This window comes from Onychomys torridus, chromosome 1 (genome assembly GCF_903995425.1).
Source record: "Onychomys torridus chromosome 1, mOncTor1.1, whole genome shotgun sequence".
In the NCBI taxonomy this organism is placed as follows: Eukaryota; Metazoa; Chordata; class Mammalia; order Rodentia; family Cricetidae; genus Onychomys; species Onychomys torridus.
In genome coordinates, this window is record NC_050443.1 from 57,903,876 (window position 1) to 57,922,421 (window position 18,546).

The 18,546-nt window shown below is 36.8% G+C and overlaps 1 pseudogene; it reads left to right on the forward strand.

The window, feature by feature from the left end:
* Window positions 1-17,747, forward strand: part of LOC118571382 — a 36,571-nt pseudogene extending 18,824 nt beyond the window's left edge.
* Window positions 17,748-18,546: the final 799 nt, after the last annotated feature.

Here is an 18,546-nt window from a genome sequence, read left to right on the forward strand (position 1 = left end):
AATTCCCACACGTAAGGCTCTGGGATCATTGCAGAAGAGTAGCCTGAAAGATTACAAGAGCCAGAAGATGAGGGCATTCTCTGTGAGATTGTGTCTCCTAGCAATGTCAAAAGCTATACCCATAAATTCTGACCAACATAACTGCCTGAACATGAGCTGAGCAAGGATCACACCAACAGAGAGTTATACCAGAGTGGATGGGGAAATCCCACAGTCTCAATCCTACGCCTAGAACTAGGCAACAAAGAAACACTGAGACTGGGAGAGGTAGTCTTCCCCAGGTAGGAGCACACCAGTTGGTCCTTAGACACCAAATGGTCAAACCCTAAGACATGCATGCAAGTGGCATTGTACAGACTGAACATGTTATATTTATGAATAATTACTACAATAACTATTATTGAAAAGAGAGGCCATGGATTTGTAGGAGATTGGGGCCGTGGAGGGGGAGGTGAAATGTTGTAATTATATTATAATCCCCAAAAATAAAACATTAAAAGGCTCTCTTCAAAATGATATTCCTGGTTGGGGCTGAAGATATGGCTCGACAGTTAAGAGTACTTGTTGCTCTGGTTAGGTTCCCAGCACTCATATGGTGGCTCACAATCATTAGGGGATCTGATGCATTTGGTGCATGTGCATACATTCAGAAAAAAACACTAACACATATAAAATAAATAAATCCATTTTAAAAATTAGAATTGTTGGTTAATTGTGAGATTAATTTTTGCCCATGAGTTCTCCAGTCCCAGTGGACAGAGAAAATTTACTTTAAGTTTTACAGTGGTATTTCTACTAAATGTGGGGTTATGCCCCTCATGTTTCCTTAGTCTCTTCTCTCTTAGACGAAGGTCTTATACATTAGCACACTCATTTATTCTGTACATATACACACCTAACTGAATAGCAATAAATTACACTATATTTGCTTTATGTTTTAGCTCTTTTTATCTTTAATATATAGTCCATTAAGGGAATGCAATAAAATTGCTTTGTTTTAAAGTTATTTAGCTTTATTTCTTCCTACTTAATTTTCCCAGCTACTCAATTTAAGGACTTATCTCCTCAGTTTACCTTAAGTAATTAGAAACTTATTTTAGTGTAATTTATTTTTCTCTATATTTGATGGCTTCATACAAATACATGTAATGTATTATGATTATATTCACCTACCATTACCCTCTCTCAAAATCCTCAATATCTTCCTAAAACCTATTCTTTTCCAAATTAGTTGTCTTTCCAAACTTATGGATTTCTTTCTTTTCTTTTTAATCTACTGTGTTTGGCTAGAGTTACATGCATGAGCATGGGTAGAGGGCTCATTTGCTAGACCACAGAAAACTTACTAGTTTGCCAGACTAAAACATCTCTCCTGTCCCTAGTAACCATCATCTCACACCAGCTCCTCAGTAAGGGGTGAAGCCCTATGGGTACCTTCCCCAGTCATGATGTAATGCCAAAGGACCCCATCTCCTGCAGGTCTGTGGAGTTCTATATACCTATAACACATCTCTGATCACAAATGCTCTGTCATATCCAGACGGCAGTATTTCACAGCACTCCTCCTCTCCAGTTCCTCCATACTTCCCACCCTTTTTTACTAGATATTTCTTGTTTATTGGAGAGGGTTATGCAAGTGTCTGGTTTATGACTCAATTGCCATTCATTTTCAGCATATTCACTAGAAATAAGTATCTGTGTTAACTGTAACCCACTGTGAAAAGAAGCATCTCTGCCTAAGATTGAGAGCAACACTAACCTCTGTGTACAAAAAGAAACATATAGAAGGAAGGCAGTTTGCCAACATGTGCATTCAGCAAAACAGTGGTAAAAGGTTCCTCCCTGCCCAGGATACTGGACCACCCCAACAGTAGCATTTTGGTGTGGCTAGAGTACCAAATGTGTTTTCCCTCACATGGAACAGGCCTTTAATCCAATGAGTTGGTTTCTTACCAAATATTCACGGCACCACTATACCAGTGGAAATATTAGAGTTCACAAGGTGCAGAGCTCAGTAAGACTGCTGATGAGTTTTTCTCTCCCTGCATACTATATAGCAACTTCCGGCATCATGGATGGTATCCCACAGGGGAGGATCCTCTAGCCAAGGTACAGTTTGATTAAATGTGTTGTAGACAAAGTATATGATGTCTCCAGGAATATGATAGTACCATGCAATTCCAGTAGGCAACCAAGAGCAATAGCAATAGCATGTCTTGTTTGGGATATCTACAAGCTATCTGGCCAACAATTCATTGGGTGGTGGCCTGCTCCTGGCATAGGGATTCTTGTTTTAAAAATTCATGGATTCTGGGGTCAGTGGTAATTACCCATGCAGGGTACTTCCATCCTAAGCTCTTTTTATTTTTCATTGTATTTTTGGTTAGCTTACACATAAGTAGGTTTGCAGGGGCTGGGGAGATGGCTCACTTGGTAAAGTGCTGGCTATACAAGCATGAGGACCTGAGTTCAGTCTCCAGCACTTACATAAAAAGTTCGTATCAGTAGCATGAAACCAGTTCTGGAAGGGTTGAGACAGGAGGGTCCCTGGGGCTTTTAAAAGAAAAGTAGATCTTTTGGTTTTGTTATCTGCTTCCACATCTTACCCTCATCATTCCGCTATCATGCCCCATTTAAACCTTTTCATGTCTATCTCCCACCACTTAACTATCCTGTGTATTGTACTATTTCCACCTCTTTTTATTGTTATTAAATTTTTAAAATTTATTTAAACCAGTTTTCCTTCCTCCCTCTCCTCCTGTTCCCTCCCCCTAACTCCTTTCTATCCACCGCAACCACTCCTCAGAAAGAGTAAGGCCACCCATAAGAGTCAACAATGCATGGCATAGCAAGTTGAGGCAGGACTAAGCTCCTCCCTCTGCATCAGGCTCAGTGGACCATCATCCCACAATAGGGAATAGGTTCCAGAAAGCCATCTCATGCACCAGGGACAGATCATGGTTCCAATACTAGAAGCTCTTCAAACAGACCAAACTACACAATTGTCACCCTCATGCAGAGGGCCTAGGTTGATCCCATGTAGGCTCCCTAACTGCCAATGCTGTTGGTCTAGAGTTCTTGAGCTCCCATGATCTCAGGTCAGCTGTCTCTATGGGTTTCCCTGTTGTGATCTTGACCCCCTTTGCTCATATAATCCTTTCTCCCTCTTTTCAACAGAACTCCAGTTCAGCCTAGTGCTTGGCTGTGGATCTTGCATCTGCTTCCATCAGCTACTGGATGAAGGTTCTATGATGACAATTAGGATAGTCACCAATATTATTACAAGAGAAGGCCAGTTCAAGTGCCCTCTCTACTATTACTAGGAGTTTTAACTGGGTTCATTCTTGTGGATTCTTGGGGTTTTCCCTGGTACCAGGTTTCTCCATAACCCGATAATACCCCTCCCCGCCTCTATCAAGATAATAGCTAGAACTGGAAACTGCTGAATCAGGTAATTCACACCTAGAAGTACGAATGTCGTTTGTTCATTCTGATGTGTAGACCAAGCTTTGAATTTTAAGTTTCTGAGATTAAGTTGGAATGACAGTCAATAGAGCCCAGAAAACAAGAAGCCAGAGAAGGGTAGGAGCAATTATCAAGAGAGGGATGTAGGTCTCATTCCAACTTAATCACAGAAACCTGAAAGTCAAAGCTTGGCCTACACATCAGAGTAAATAGACAACATTTGCCATTCTGGATGTGAATTAACTCATTCAGTAGTTTCCAGTTCCGGCTATTTTTCCTGGAAATTTCATAATTTCCTTTTTTACAGCTCAATAAAATTCCATTGTGTGTTTGTGTTACATTTTCATTATCTACTCATCAGTTGATGAGCAACTTAGCTGATTCCATTTCCTGGTTATGGTGAGTAGGGTAATTTACATCTCCCCGATGGATCATGATGTTGAACACTTTTTAAAGTGTTGCTTAGTCACTGATATTTTTTGCTTTTGATAACTCTATGTTCAGTTCTGTATTCCATTTTATATTCTACAAACTAATCATCTCTCAGATGTATAACTGGCCAATTTTCTCCCAATTCTGTAGGCTGCCACTTAGCTCGATTGACAGTTTCCTTTGTTACAATTTCTTTTAAAAGATTTTTAAGTATAATTTTATTTCAAGAACATATCTACATATATCATATTAAGATCAAATCTAAAGAACATGATATATTAGAAAAGTCTAATTTCTATCTATATTTTTCTGCCCCTATATAAAAATCCCAAAATACACTTTTCCTAAATTTTTAAATAGAGGCTATGGCTATATATTTATATTTATATAGATAAAGGTATAGAATACATACATTACATTCATGCTGGTTAAATATTGACAAAATATACAAAAATTTCTTTCCATTTTTATTTTCCTTGCTTAATTTAATAATTCTTTTCTCCCCCACATACAAACATTATGCAAATGGACTTTTAATTATATAGCCTTAAAGCTCTTTATTGTATATATATATATATATATATATATGTATATATATATGTGTGTGTGTGTATATATATATATATATATACATATATATATAGTGTGTGTGTTTTATTAAATTAGTACCCTAATGATAGATACATGGCTATAAAGAACTATTTCCATTATTAATATGTGAAAGTCATATATGTGAATATGTCTCTTTGTAGTTTGCGAACACATACTTTGACAAACTAATATAAATACGCCTGCTTAATCAAAGAGAGTATATGCAAAGGATTTTTGCTGGATATTACCAAACTGGTTGTGAGATGCTATTGGTAATGTATGAGTCATTGACATGGCAATCAATAGCTATTTGTCAAGTTTTTGAACCTGGACAATCTGAAAGAAGAGAAATGGTATATCTTGTTTCTATTTTCATTTTCTTATTATTATGTTAAAGAAATTTTACTTTTTACTTTCCATAAATCTGTGCTTTTATGTATTCCTCATTTGTCTTTGAAGCTGATCATCTTCCTTACTTTTATTTTTTAATTTATTTTTGATAATTATATAAATGTTTACAGTTTTTATTACTTAGAAATTTTTATGGTCAGATTACTGACACTTTCAGGATGATTTATAAACAAACTGAAAGTTGTTTTGGTGCTTGCAAAAAAAACCTATATATCTATACAGCTGTAAGCAAACATGTCTCATTTTATAGTCTATACTTTATGTTACATATATATTATAGGTGTATTTAGTGATTCTATCATATATTATACTGTTATCCATTATATTCACATGGATCAAATTTCTCCCATACAGAATTTGAATTTTTGAATCAATGTTAGATAAATTATCTCAGTTATATCTATAAAATAATTGGTCCATATTGTGTTTCAATGTGTGAAGTTTTACTTTCACATTAGAACCTCTATTTCATTTTTAGCACTTAATAATAAACTATGATGAACAAGCCAATCGTTTTCATTTGGTTATTCATATATTTTGTTAAAACTCAAACAAATTAACATTTTTCACATGATGTAAAATGCGCAGAATTATAGGTTAAATTTGGTGTGTGGGTTTGCTCTATTGTTTATACATTTTTTCACATTGGTTTTGCTCACAGTTTTTTAGACAAAGAAGAATTATTATTTATTCTTTGTTTTTTGCAAATGTAAAATGCTCACAAGTTTTTAGTCAAAGAAGAATTATTATTTATTCTTTGTTTTTTGCAAATGTACTTTACAATTTACTTTTCTAGCTTGAGGAAAAAATTTACAACATTTTAAAGTTCTCCTATAATTTTAGTATATTAACTTAGAAGTAATGTTTTAGTGATATTAAATATTTCATCCATAATATAGACTATAGTTATGTTTTTCTATTTGCTCACCTCTACTTTTATGTTTTTGAGATTATTTTATGAATTTCCTTATTTAACATTTTGTACATCTTTCCTAATATTTATTTTGTGTAAGAGTCAGTTCTCCTCTTTCTACTATTTCCCAGACAACCTTGTTAAAATGTCTGAAGATCCATGCTTTTGTGCACACGAGTACAAATATTTCAATTTTATTTCTTTTTATGATAGGTAGGCATTGATTCTTTTTTGAATTTCCAGTTAATCATATTAACATCAAGTAAGAATAAATTTATCTCTTCCTTTTTAGCTCTAAAGCTTTAATTGCATTCTTATCTAATTTCATTAATAATAATTCTAATACAATGATGGAGAGGTTTGGGCAGAGTGTGCCTTAATTTTTTCCCCAACTTCAGAGGAAAAACCTTTATGTTTAAGTTTAAAATTGTCTAAGCCTTGGGGTTGCTGTAACTACAGTTTATCCTATTAAGCACCTTAGAATTAAAATATTTTAGTTAAATAATTAAAAATAAACTTAATTATGTAAATATAAATCTGTATCAGACAGGGTATAACTATGTATTTCCAGCTAGCCAGGACCTCACAACATAGTGTAGGCTCGCTATAAGGCCTGTCTTGGCATCTTGAGTGCTGAGATTAAAGGTGGGTGCCGCCATGACTAACTTTTAATAATATATTTTAACAATTTTCAAGCGAGTATATTTTATCAGCTTATCAAATTCAAAAATCACAATGAAATCATTCACATACATGCACATGTATGTGCACACACACACACACACACACACACAGAGGAAAACGGGATATTTGTATATAATTAGAGTTTTCCCCTTTAAAAATGTATTATTTATCTCCTCCGATGGATTATTGTGAGGTTTTAAAATGTAAACTAAGATTATTAGTGTTTCTCAGTTTGTATACATCAAAGCCCTAGTTTATGACCACAATAGTATAGATTCACAACAAATGTTAAATTAACAGAAAGAAGTGATAGTTACTCTTTGCATGTTTATAAACATTTACATTGTGACTTATTTTAATGAGATGTTTTGGTTAACCTTTTACATTTTTGCTTTACATAATTGCATATATATATATATATGCTGTTGCTTTTTAAAACACATCATTATGGAAATGTAATTTACACATAATACAATTTGTCTATATACAGTTCAACTGTATTTGTAGAACTGTGCAATCATGTTAAAAGTTTGGATCAGTTTTCTCTAGGCAGTAAATTCATTCCAGTTAGCAGCTACTCTCTGTTAGCCTCCAGTTCCTGGAAACAACTGATCTACCTTTTGTTTCTATAGATTTGTATATTGTGGGCTTGTGTTGTGAATGTCGTAATACAATATGCAACCCTTCTCCCTCCTTCCTGTGCTTAGCAACATGTTTTCAAGGTTCATCCATGTTATTCCATGCATCACCACTTCATTCTTTTTATTATCAAATATCATTGCATTGTAAGAATATAGTACATAGATGTGTCCATCCATCAAGCAACAGAAATGTGCTCTGTTTCCATATTTTGGTTATTAATTGCTAATAATGCTGTTAGAAATATTCATGTGTGAAATTGGATTCATATTTTTAGTATTTAGAAATTATATCTCTATCCCTATATATCTATATTTAAAACTATATATATATATATATATATATATTTATATATCATGCATGTGTATATTTGAGGAGATTTGCTAGGTTACATGGTCCCTAGATACTGGACACTCTAAGCAGCTGTGAAATGTTTTTCAAAGGGACACCATCATTTTTAGTACCACTTCAACACATAAGGGTTCTAGTTTCTTTCATTCTACTGTCTTATTGTATCGGAATGATATCTAATTGGGGTTTTAGTTTTCAACTCCTTTTCAGTTAATTGTGTTTTGGGTATGTTCATTTGACTTCTGACTACTTGTACACATTCTTTGGAGAAAATATGAGATTTTTTTTCCCCTTCTTTAGTCTAGTGTTGTGAGAGTCTTTTATACATTTAAGATCCCAATTCCTCATTACACAGATTCTATCTCTCCCTGTTTATTTCTTGTGTTTTTACTCCCATTTTCTTGAATCATTTACAAGTGACAATTTATTTTAATTTATATGAAGTTTAATTGTCTATTCCTTATGTGCCTTGACCTTTGATGATTTAACTAGGAGAGGCTGGCGTAATCCAAGGTCACAGAGATTTATATCTTTGTTGGGGCTTAGGCATGGTAACTCAGGCCTGCAATCCTAACACCTGAGAGGTTTAAGGGCTCCATCAAATCATATTTGAATTAAGAAAATAAAATGAAAAAGAAAGAAAAAGATAGACCTATTTCTAATGGCTTTACAGGTTTGGATTTTACATTTGACCTATGATCTATGGTTTTGTGTGGGTAGAGAAAACATTCAACTTGGTTTTTCTCCCTTCCATTGTTGCAGATTGAACTCAATCAGAGCCTTGCACATGCTACTCAACCATCCTGACACCAAGCTACTGCATTCCCAGCCCACAGCTTCTTCTTCTTCTTACTATTAGTATTGCAATGAATTTTCAGTAATTTCAGCTTCATTAGCAGTAAAACTTCCTGTTTACTCCACAATGATCTGTCCTTGGCAACAGAAAAAAAAAAAGAATAAATTGATTATTTCTAAGCTCTCAATTTTGTTGTTTCAACCTAGGTTTATCTTAATACATTTATTTATTAAAGCTGTATAAAATAAATTTTAAAGTCAAAAGGTTTGAATTCTCTAACTTGGATTTTCTTTTTCAAACGTATTTTCTCTGATCTGACTCCTTTCTACATCCCAAACTGTGGCTTTGCATTCAGAATATGAAATGAATGCACATTCCTAATTCTCATGTTTGATTTGTTAGACTTTTTTCTTTGGTTCCTCTGAATCTGTTGAGAAACCATCATGAACTTTTGATCCTCCCTACTGCTTCTTAAAGCACTATCTTAATATGCCCCCCACATTTGCATCACCAAAATCTCAGATCAATGCTAAACAATGGTTGTGAGTGCATGAGTCTTTAGAACACTCCTGACTTCAATGAGAATTATTTTAAAGGCGTTCTGCTAATTATGATGATAGCTATTAATTTTAAATGAGGCTCTTGATCAAACCCTTCCTGATTCATAAAGATCTTTTGATCAAGAATGCATATAGGGTTTGCCTAGATATCTTAGTCTCCATTTTCTTAACTCTGAAACTGGGGAATTGAGGCAAGATTGAATTAGTGTCCAGTTGAATCAATGCTGGCTTTGTGACTAAAGACAATTCATTTAATTTTCTTCTTTAGCTTTTCTAAGCTATTCTAGGATACTGGATCTGTTAATTATATTTTCAAGCCAAAATTCCTTATTGATGAAACTGTATAGATAATTGTATTTACCCCATAGTGTTTTGGCATTAGAACTAATATATGTAAATATCATTGTAAAATAAGCAACCAAGGAATAACAAATTTTGTTTATTTTGATACCTACAAGCTATTTCTCCCTTAAAAAAATTATAGATTGCCCTGTGTTTATTGTCAGTCTTTACTTAATTATATAAGAAGCTGTGCTGATAAGCAAATACTTCCTAACTAGAAGGGAATGGAAGTTTAAAATTTGGCCCGTGTATATATACATGTGTTTATACATTTGTATTTTTTTTTTTTACAAATATGTGCATAGGTACATGAGAACAAGTTTGCAAAATATAAGTAACTCAATCTAAAGATGAGCTGGCAGCTTCCTCCTTCATACCTAGCTTTCAGAGAATCAGAAGTTACTGTGCAAAGGGATGAGGTAGAAAAGGCATTAATGGTCCTACCCATCTCTGAACCCTACCAACTACAATAGTAACCTCTTAGGAAAAATCTGCTTACTGCTGTAATAGAGGCACAATGGTTATGGGGATAAATCACAGCTCTCTGCTTGGATTTGTGTCCTACTTCACAAAAAGGTAATTCATGCCTGGTTCTACAATCCTGATTTAAAATTCATGAATGAACAGATCTTACGTCTAAAAGGGAAATTACTACGTTTGCTTAACTAAATTGATATGGTGTCAAACCGTCTTCTAGATATGTACGTTCATGACCCTAGCATTAATTCTACTCTCCATCTAAATCAGAAAATCTTCTCTTTGAAATAGATTGCAGTGAATGCCAAGACTCATGGTTGCTGAAGGTGTTGAGAATAAGTGAAGGCTGAGTGCTTAGCCCTGACAGGTCATTTTTACCACTCTGTATAAGGCTTAAGGAACAACAAATACATAGAGAAGATATCTACAATGTCATTTTCCTGGTGAGACAAAGCCATTGCAGTCATGAAGTGATAACATCTAAGCTTAATTCTCCTGAGAGCCTGAGATGTTTTGCACAAAGCAGCAAGCCTATCCTCAAACCAACTTCAGGGACTCTTGTCTTACCATGTGATTGACCCTCTCACTCATGTACCTACCATCATGTTCCTACCCTGATGTCATGTGACTGATCTAAGGGGAACCCTTACCAGAGCCAAAGTGGTGTCAGAAACATGTTCTGGAACCTCCTAAGTTGTGAGCTATATAAATCTCTCTTTGCATAGAAATTTTCTGGCTTCAAGTATTTTTGTTATAGTAGTTGAAAACAACTAATAAATCTTTCCATTTTAGTTCCAAAAATTTACTTATACCAAATAGATCTACCATGCAACAATGAATATAACTTGACAATGAAACTGAAGCAAGTTTTTCTGTGCTATTCTCACAAACCAATATCAATATGAATTGACTATTCCACCTAGATTCTGAGATTTTTTGAGTTGGTAGCTGTCATGTAGTGATTTCCTCTTTGGAGTGAGTGAAGATGGGTGCTCATGAAGAAGTAAATAGAACATATAAGACTCAGGAAACTAAGCGAGTGTCAAAAGTCCTAGGAAACTCCTAAAATTTACAGGATTCACACAGCCCCACTGTAGATGAATTTCTAAATGGTCTTTTTAAATAAAAGACACAGAGCCAAATGTAGGGGTGAAAGCCTTAGAGAGATCAGGAAAAGCCACAGTTAACCTTATCTCACCAATTCTGCAGCTTCCAAATCCATGTTACTTCCTGTCTACCCACACCTACATGCCTTGCTGTTCTGCCATCTTATTAGCTCTCTCCACTCAGCTACATCACCTCCTCTTCCTGCCCAGCTCTGTCAATTTCTGTCTGACTGCACAGACCTCCAGAACTCCATGGTTAACTAGGGTTGGAATTTAAGGCATGTGCCACCACACCTGGCTCTGTTTCCAGTGTGGCCTTGAACACCCAGAGATCCTGCCTGCCAAGTGATAGGAATAAAGGAATGTGCTAACATTGCATGACTTCTGTGATGTGGCTGGCTTTTCCCTCTGATTTTCAAGCAAGCTTTATTTATTAAAGCACAACTAAAATATCACCACATTTCAGCACAAATAAAATATCACCACACCACACCCCAGTGTTACAAAGGCATTAACAATGCTGAAGAGAGGAGACACTGAGCAGCTGAATTGTTTGCAAGTCATGTCAGGAGCCCAGGGATATAGCTGCTGTGAGGTGTCCCTTATGCTAGGCTGGGCTTTTGGTAACAATGCTGCCTCTGTGTCATCCATGTTCCTGAAAGTACCCCCTCCCCCACAATATTGTAAATAACCCACTTAACTCACTGGTTCACAAAGCTACACATAAGTGGGATCATTTCACTGGTCTGTTTTTTGGTGCCCTACCTGGGGTGAATAGACATTATTTGCCCATGCTTCTTTAGGGTAAGTGACATCAAAAGGAATAGTAGTGACAACTAATTTAATCTCAGGCAAAAACCATCTCTATCCAGTCTGTGACATCATTGTGACTTGTTTATCTGACTATTTTTTATAGCTTTTCACATAGTCAACACTTAAGGCAATTAATAACCATGTGCTATAAATGTAATGAACCATGAACATGTACCATGTCTCTCACTAGACAGAAACATCCTTGGGTCAAGCACTGTGAGATATTCAAATTAGTATCTATTATATATGCATACTATGACATAGGTATGAGGATGTGCATAAATAGTTTTGAGCCTAACTGAATGAAAAAACAAATGAACCAATAAAATGATTAACAATTTCATAAACCACTTTCCTATTTGTATTGGTTGCTTTTGCATCACTGTGATCAATATACCTACAAGAAACAAAGGAAGGAAAGTTTATCTGGGCTCACAGTTTCTGGGAGTCTCAGCCTGTCCAAATGAGAAAAGCATTAAAAGGTTCACAGGAGATGGGAATGTATGGTAGAGACTCCTCATGATACTGCAGACCAGGAAGCAGAGAGCCAGGCTGTGACCTTCAAAAGCTCTCTACTGACCAAATGCTACCAATGAAGCTTCATCCAAAAGACTTCAAAACAATTGTCCAAGTTAGCCCCAATCAACTGAGGAGAAAAGCAATCAGAACACAAGTGTGAGTGTTGAAGAGGGCATTTCATAATCAAAGTTTATATTCAAAACATAGCACTGCTTTTACTGGTGCATATCCATTCTTAAGATTTAAACATGAAGGAAAAAACTTACATGTGATTGTACGTGTGAGTAGGTAGGTACTCGAAGAACCACATTGCCCAACAACATGCATGTCTAATCCCATACCCTTTAATACATATGCATTCTAAGCACTTCACTATGAAATGGTTTTTCCAGGTCCATCTATTATGCTATGGTGGACAATCTGTACAAAGATTAAAGCATTATGTACTGTGGATCCACATGTGTATATTTTGTTTATTGAAGATTGGTAGCTTTTAGTACTAGAATTTACAGCTTGAGTTCATCTTGAATCTCTAGTTCACAGATAGTGTGGGAGGATCTTCAGATGCCATAGGAGAACTGATTATTGGAGTTCTGCTGCTCATTTTTGTTTTCCCCAGACACCTTAGTGCCCTCAGATCCCACCACAGTTTATCCTAAAGCATGTTCATCAGTGCGTTTACAGAGGTTCTAATTAATTCTTTGTAATTGCATAGCGTTTTCTCCTTCTGTTTCTCACTGCTGTCCCTGCCATGGAAACAAGATGTTCCACCTCTGGAGACTGCCCTGGTAAAAGCCTATTAATAAATAATTAAGTTTGGAGGTTCCTGCAGTGGTGAATCATGACGAGAGATCACGTGGGAGCCGTTTCCATGGCAACTTACCAACAGGCATTGAGCTGCCCTTTCTCTTCTTCACCTGGCATGAGCGGGGCCAAAACACAAATTAAAGAGATTCATTTTTTTGAGAGATTTTTTCCCCATTTTCCTTTCTTTGGAAATCATCTGCCATCACCTTTAATAATAAAAAGGACACACACTATGAGAGTGTGATGGATGTCAACAGCAGCTGTGAAAAACCCTCAGCACCTCTCATCTCTGTTCTCAGCTCATTTCTTCCGGAGGGCTTTCTGTTCTCACCCAAGTCCTATCATACTGGCCTAGAATAGGATGGTTTAAATGAGAAATGTCCTCCATAGGCTCATGGACTTGAGCCTTTTGTCCCCAGTTGGTAGCATTGTTTGGGGGAAGTTATGGACCTTTTAGTACGTGGAGCCTGGCTGAAATAGGTATGTCACCTGGAGTGGGGTTAGGCTGTTTCAGCTATACCCCATTTCCAGTTTGCTCTATTGTTTTTCTCTGTGTTCAGATATAATTTCTGAGCTTCGAGCTCTGACCCCTCTGCTATGCCCTCCTGCATTATCCACCTGGGCTCACATTCTCAAATGAACTCCTCTTCCTTCTGTGAGTCGTCTTTGGAAATGGTATTTTATTGTAGCAACAAAAGGTAACCAATATAAATGTTTGTCTATGATGTCCTCACCAGGTACTTCTGCCTGCTATGCCTCTGGCTACCACTTGACAGTTCTTCACCAACTTTTCTGACTCTCTCATATTAATTGCTGTACTCAAAATAAAAATATTGGGAACAAAAGCACATGGATTTGAGAGAGAAGCAGTTTTGGTCCATGAGAGAGATCAGGGAAGAGTAGAGAGTAAGAGAGCAGGCAGGAGGAAAGAGGATGTCTCCTCTCTCTGCTCTGTTGCTTTTGTATCTAGGTGGCTGTTGAAGGTAATGCTTCTTTCCACAGCTGGATTTTAGATTGTCATCCAGCTGTGCTATATGCTTAGATGCCCTTGCCCTACTCCTTTGCTTTCTGAGCCCTGACCATTCATTCCTATGTAGAGAGTGTCTTCCCTGAAACCTACTGTTTTTAACCAAACTCTGTCTCCTTCTAGACCTGTAAGTCACACTATTCCCACCTTGCTCCTGTTTACAGAACAATGGCTGCACATTTCACGTTCTCTGTGATGGTTTCCTAGAATGAAGATTGAAATTACAGTTTGGGGGTTATCTCAAAAGTCAACCAAGTTCAATTAGGAGATGGACATAATATCGGCAGCCACAACTACATTCTTGCCCTTTTTCATCTTGCAATGCCAATCCCCACAACAATATTTTTAATGAAGCATTTTAATCATAGTGGTTCAGCACTTGACAACTATCCCAGAGTTTCTCCCATAATTTTCTAACATCTACAGTCATAATCATAGGCAGTTGTTGATGGTGTTCTAAGCAAAGGACAAGGCAAATCTGCAGTAAGAAATAGTCATGTGTGAATTTGACAATGTATCTATACCAGAAATATTGGAAGATATGTGGCAAGTCCCAAACAAATCACTGTTTCTTGAGCAAGGACAGTTGTCAGAGTAGAAGCCCTTATCTTCATCCTAAGAAGAGTAGAGCTGGTTCTTCACAGCAGGATCCTCTCCGGGCTCCTGTTTCTTGCTCCTTCTGAGACATGGCTTTAAGACAGTTAATTTTCTGTCCTACCCTCTAGACATTGCTCTCACATTTGTGTCATATCAGTGTGTGTAAATCCTACAGGAGAGGACAACTCAATGAAAAAGATTACCTTCCATAAGATCCAAGATTTTTGTTTCTTCCTTTTTATCTCCAAGAATATTTCATTCCTTGCTTTGGGAAGCGATCTCTTGTCTCTCTTTGCCATCTGGACATTCTACCTTATCACTGGGTTTTAGAAACTTATCAAGTATGTGTTCTATACTGGACAGGACTTCATTCCAAGTGATCCTTCCTTTATTCACATGTCTACACTTCTAATTCATTGTGCCATCTTAGTGTTATCTGTGATTTCTGAGATCTTCTATTGGCTTCCCATCCTTGTTAGCCACGGTATGCTCTTGAAACAGCTTGACTGATGGATTTCAGTTAAAGTAATGGGCCTTCACCCCAGATAAGTGCTTAGAAGCAGCAGATGAAAATTTGCTTCCCTGAAATGCAATAGATGTAAATCAGATTAATTGTCTCTGTGACCCTGGGAACATCCTGGATCTCATTTTCCTGCCTAAGTCATAGGGACTTTCAGGTTAACTTTTGGCAGCTAAAGTGACTAGGACCAGCCATTTGTCACCAATAAATGCATTGAAAACAGAGAAGGTGGAAAATTTTGACAAGTACATTGTGCTTTGCTTTCCAGTAAAGAAAATTCCAGTAACTTGGCCCCTTTATCCAATTATTTTCTCCTCTACTATACAAAAGTTTCCATATGTAAGCACAGGGATACAGGGGATCTTTTTTTTTCTCCCGTTCCTCCAGGAAAGAAGCAAGGTCATGAAAATTTAGGGTCTTCTCTTGTCAATTCTTCAATTTCAAAGTAGAAATTGCATGAACAACCACCAGCCTTAACTTTTTTTAAACCTTAAACCTACTTTCAAAACAGGTGAAATCTTATTTTGTTAATAGAAGTAGAAAAGCATGTATTAATATAAATAATTATACTTATTATTTATAGAAGCTTCATTGATAATAGCTCCTAACTGAAAATGTTCACATATATGTCAACAGGTGATTTGATTTAAAAAATTGTGATTATATCCATATGAAATATCAAATCAATTCCGTAATAAAGGCACCAACTATTCATGTGAAAAACTGAATAAATCCAAAAGTAATTATGCTAAGTGAAAGAAGCTAAATATAAAAGGTGCCATTGGTACAACTTCACGTGGATAAAATTCTATAATATGTGGATAGTTTGCTAGAGCCAGAAAGCAGATTGATGATAGCCTGGGACTTGGGCTGGCTTGGAGTGAAGCCATGCACATGGAGAGTGACAGGATAGGAAAAGACGGGGCTGGGGTAGGTGGATCCGTTATCTTAGCTGTGTTATTAGTTGTGCTGTTGGCTTCACAGCTGTGTACACTTGCCAAACTTAACCATGCTGTGTGCTTCAGAAATGTGCAATTTACTGAAGATTAATTATGTTTCAATTAAGAATAATTTCAAATAGAGATTTATAGTCAGAATACTTATATTCAAAAATATAAAAATCCCAAAGTGTGTGATGCAGGCAATTTACAAAACTTCCTTATTTATGTCTAGGTTTCCATGATTGTGAAAGGGAAATAAAATAAATTTAAGGTGTAGAGGGAGTGTGTATCTGAACTTGTTTATCATGTGAAGCACTTGAAACGATATCTAATGTGTAGTGCGTACTCCACGATGTCAGTTGCTTTCATACATATTATGTGTCTGGAATTTACAACTTACTTAACCTCTAAATAATCCAGTAATGTACTTAATGTTCAACACATACACCCAGAATTGACTTCTTCTCTCATAGAGTGAATGAAAAAGATGTGATTGCATTTATAGATTGTCATGTTGACTCCCCAGTAAGCCACAATGCAATGTAAGGCTGAGAATAGTCCTACTCATGTCCCCTCTGCAGAGGTAACAGGATCAAGCAAAAAGAGCAAGGGGCAAAGAAGGAGCCAATAGAGGCCAATTCATGTGCTCTCCCTTTTTATACTCCTACTCCTGAATAGTTTAGTCATTGCATTTCAGAGTGTGTGCATTTTCTGTAAAATCCCACAATTTCTCTCCTTTGGGTGACTCTTTCTATTTCCATATTGTGGGCTTACACATCTTATATCTTCTGCTTCCTATAGCAAGGGAAGATAACAAGATTCCATGATGAAGCTAGAAGTTCAATGACAGTCGATGTAAGTGACCATAAGCACAGTAGTTTGGAAGTCCTCTGCTCTAGAGTCCTTGCCACTGCTTTTATTTCATGACCTGGGAGCCCTAAATTGGCCAGGCTTCACTCCTTGTCCCCTTTGTGATTCTGCCACTGTGTCTAAATCTTGACTGGTCCAGGGCCCAAAGAAGACCCTGGAGAGGCTCAACAGCCTCCTCAACCTCAATGATTTCATCTGTGAGCTCTGTAGGGACAATAGCTTAGAGAGTGTGAGCCTGCAGAGCATGAATGCTCATGTCTCCTAGGTCCAGTACACCCCGAGCTCCAAAGTCTCTGATAGGTACCACTTCTACAGAAGACTAGCTGTGAATGTGTTCCTTACCAGAATGTCCAAAATACTAAAATGTGGTGGTAATTACCCCTCATTACACTAAAGGATTAAGAAAATAGGATTCTTTGGTGCTAATATTTGACATACCAGACCAAGGAAAAGTGACAGGACATGAAATGAAGTTAATGAATTTAGATGTTGAGAGGCTTGGAATCCCAGAACAAGAGTACAGCTGTCTAGTAAAGTTGCCTTCTGGTAAGTCTGCACATATGTGCTGAGACCTTCATCTTATTGGAGATGCTCTTATAATACCCTCTGCAAAAGTTGGGTGAAGTTTTCTGCAAGTGGAGAACTTGGAAATAGGAACATTAAATTTTCCCTAGCAAGTAATGTTGATAAAGAGGAGAAAGTGGTTACCATAGAGACGAAGGAGCAAATTCCACTAGCTTTTTTCACATAGGCTACTCCACTATCTCCTACAGTAACACCCAGTGTGACGGCAGTGGTATCCCTTGCTTTAGAGTATAAAATTGCTGACACATGTCACTTAAACTTCCATTTGGCCTCCAAGATCAAAGATGAAGAAGAGCCTTAGGTGTTGAGAGAATCTGAGAGCATGAAGCTCTTAGGGACTGTTTTTGAGATGCCAGTATGTTCTGAAGTCTTTTCTGTTAGCAGATTTGTACCTTAGTACATATGTAGATATCTTCTGTAAATAACTTATTTTTTTCCTCTCTCTGTTCTCTAAAATTTGTTTAAAAAATCCTAAGTTAAAACTGGTCTTGTTAACATAAACACTTAAGCCTTAGAATTACTGGTGAGTTATCATTTATTTTATTTTAACTTTTTACTGATTCTTTGTGGATTTGACATCATGCATCCCAATTCCTTCTATCTCCCTGCCCCTTTGTATCCACCCTCCTTCCTTGTAACCTCACGCTATCCCCCAATAAATAAAGTAAAAGTTAAAAGAAATCTCATCGTGGGAGCTGTAGTATGACACAGTAAGTCACACAGGATATCCTTTTGTTCATACATCTTTACTTGCAAGTATTAATTGCAAGGAGTCATTGATCTGGTTCAAGGCCTCTAGCTTCTGCTATACTATCAATACTGGGCCCTCAGTGGAATTCCTCTTGAATATCCTATTATTGCCCTGTCTTGTGGAGATCCTGCAGCTTCGCATCTGCAAGACTAGCCACTTTACAAGTTCCAGCAGTTCATAGATGAGGTGGATGTTGAGGTGGGCCAATTCACATCTCTGGTTCTGGGCCTGGGTTTTAGCTGGATTGGTCATCCTGCCAGATCTCCCTCATGCTCATCACCAGGGAGAGCTCTCCACACTGCCCCACTAGCTCACCCAATGCAGCAGGCAGCAGCAATGAACTAGACCA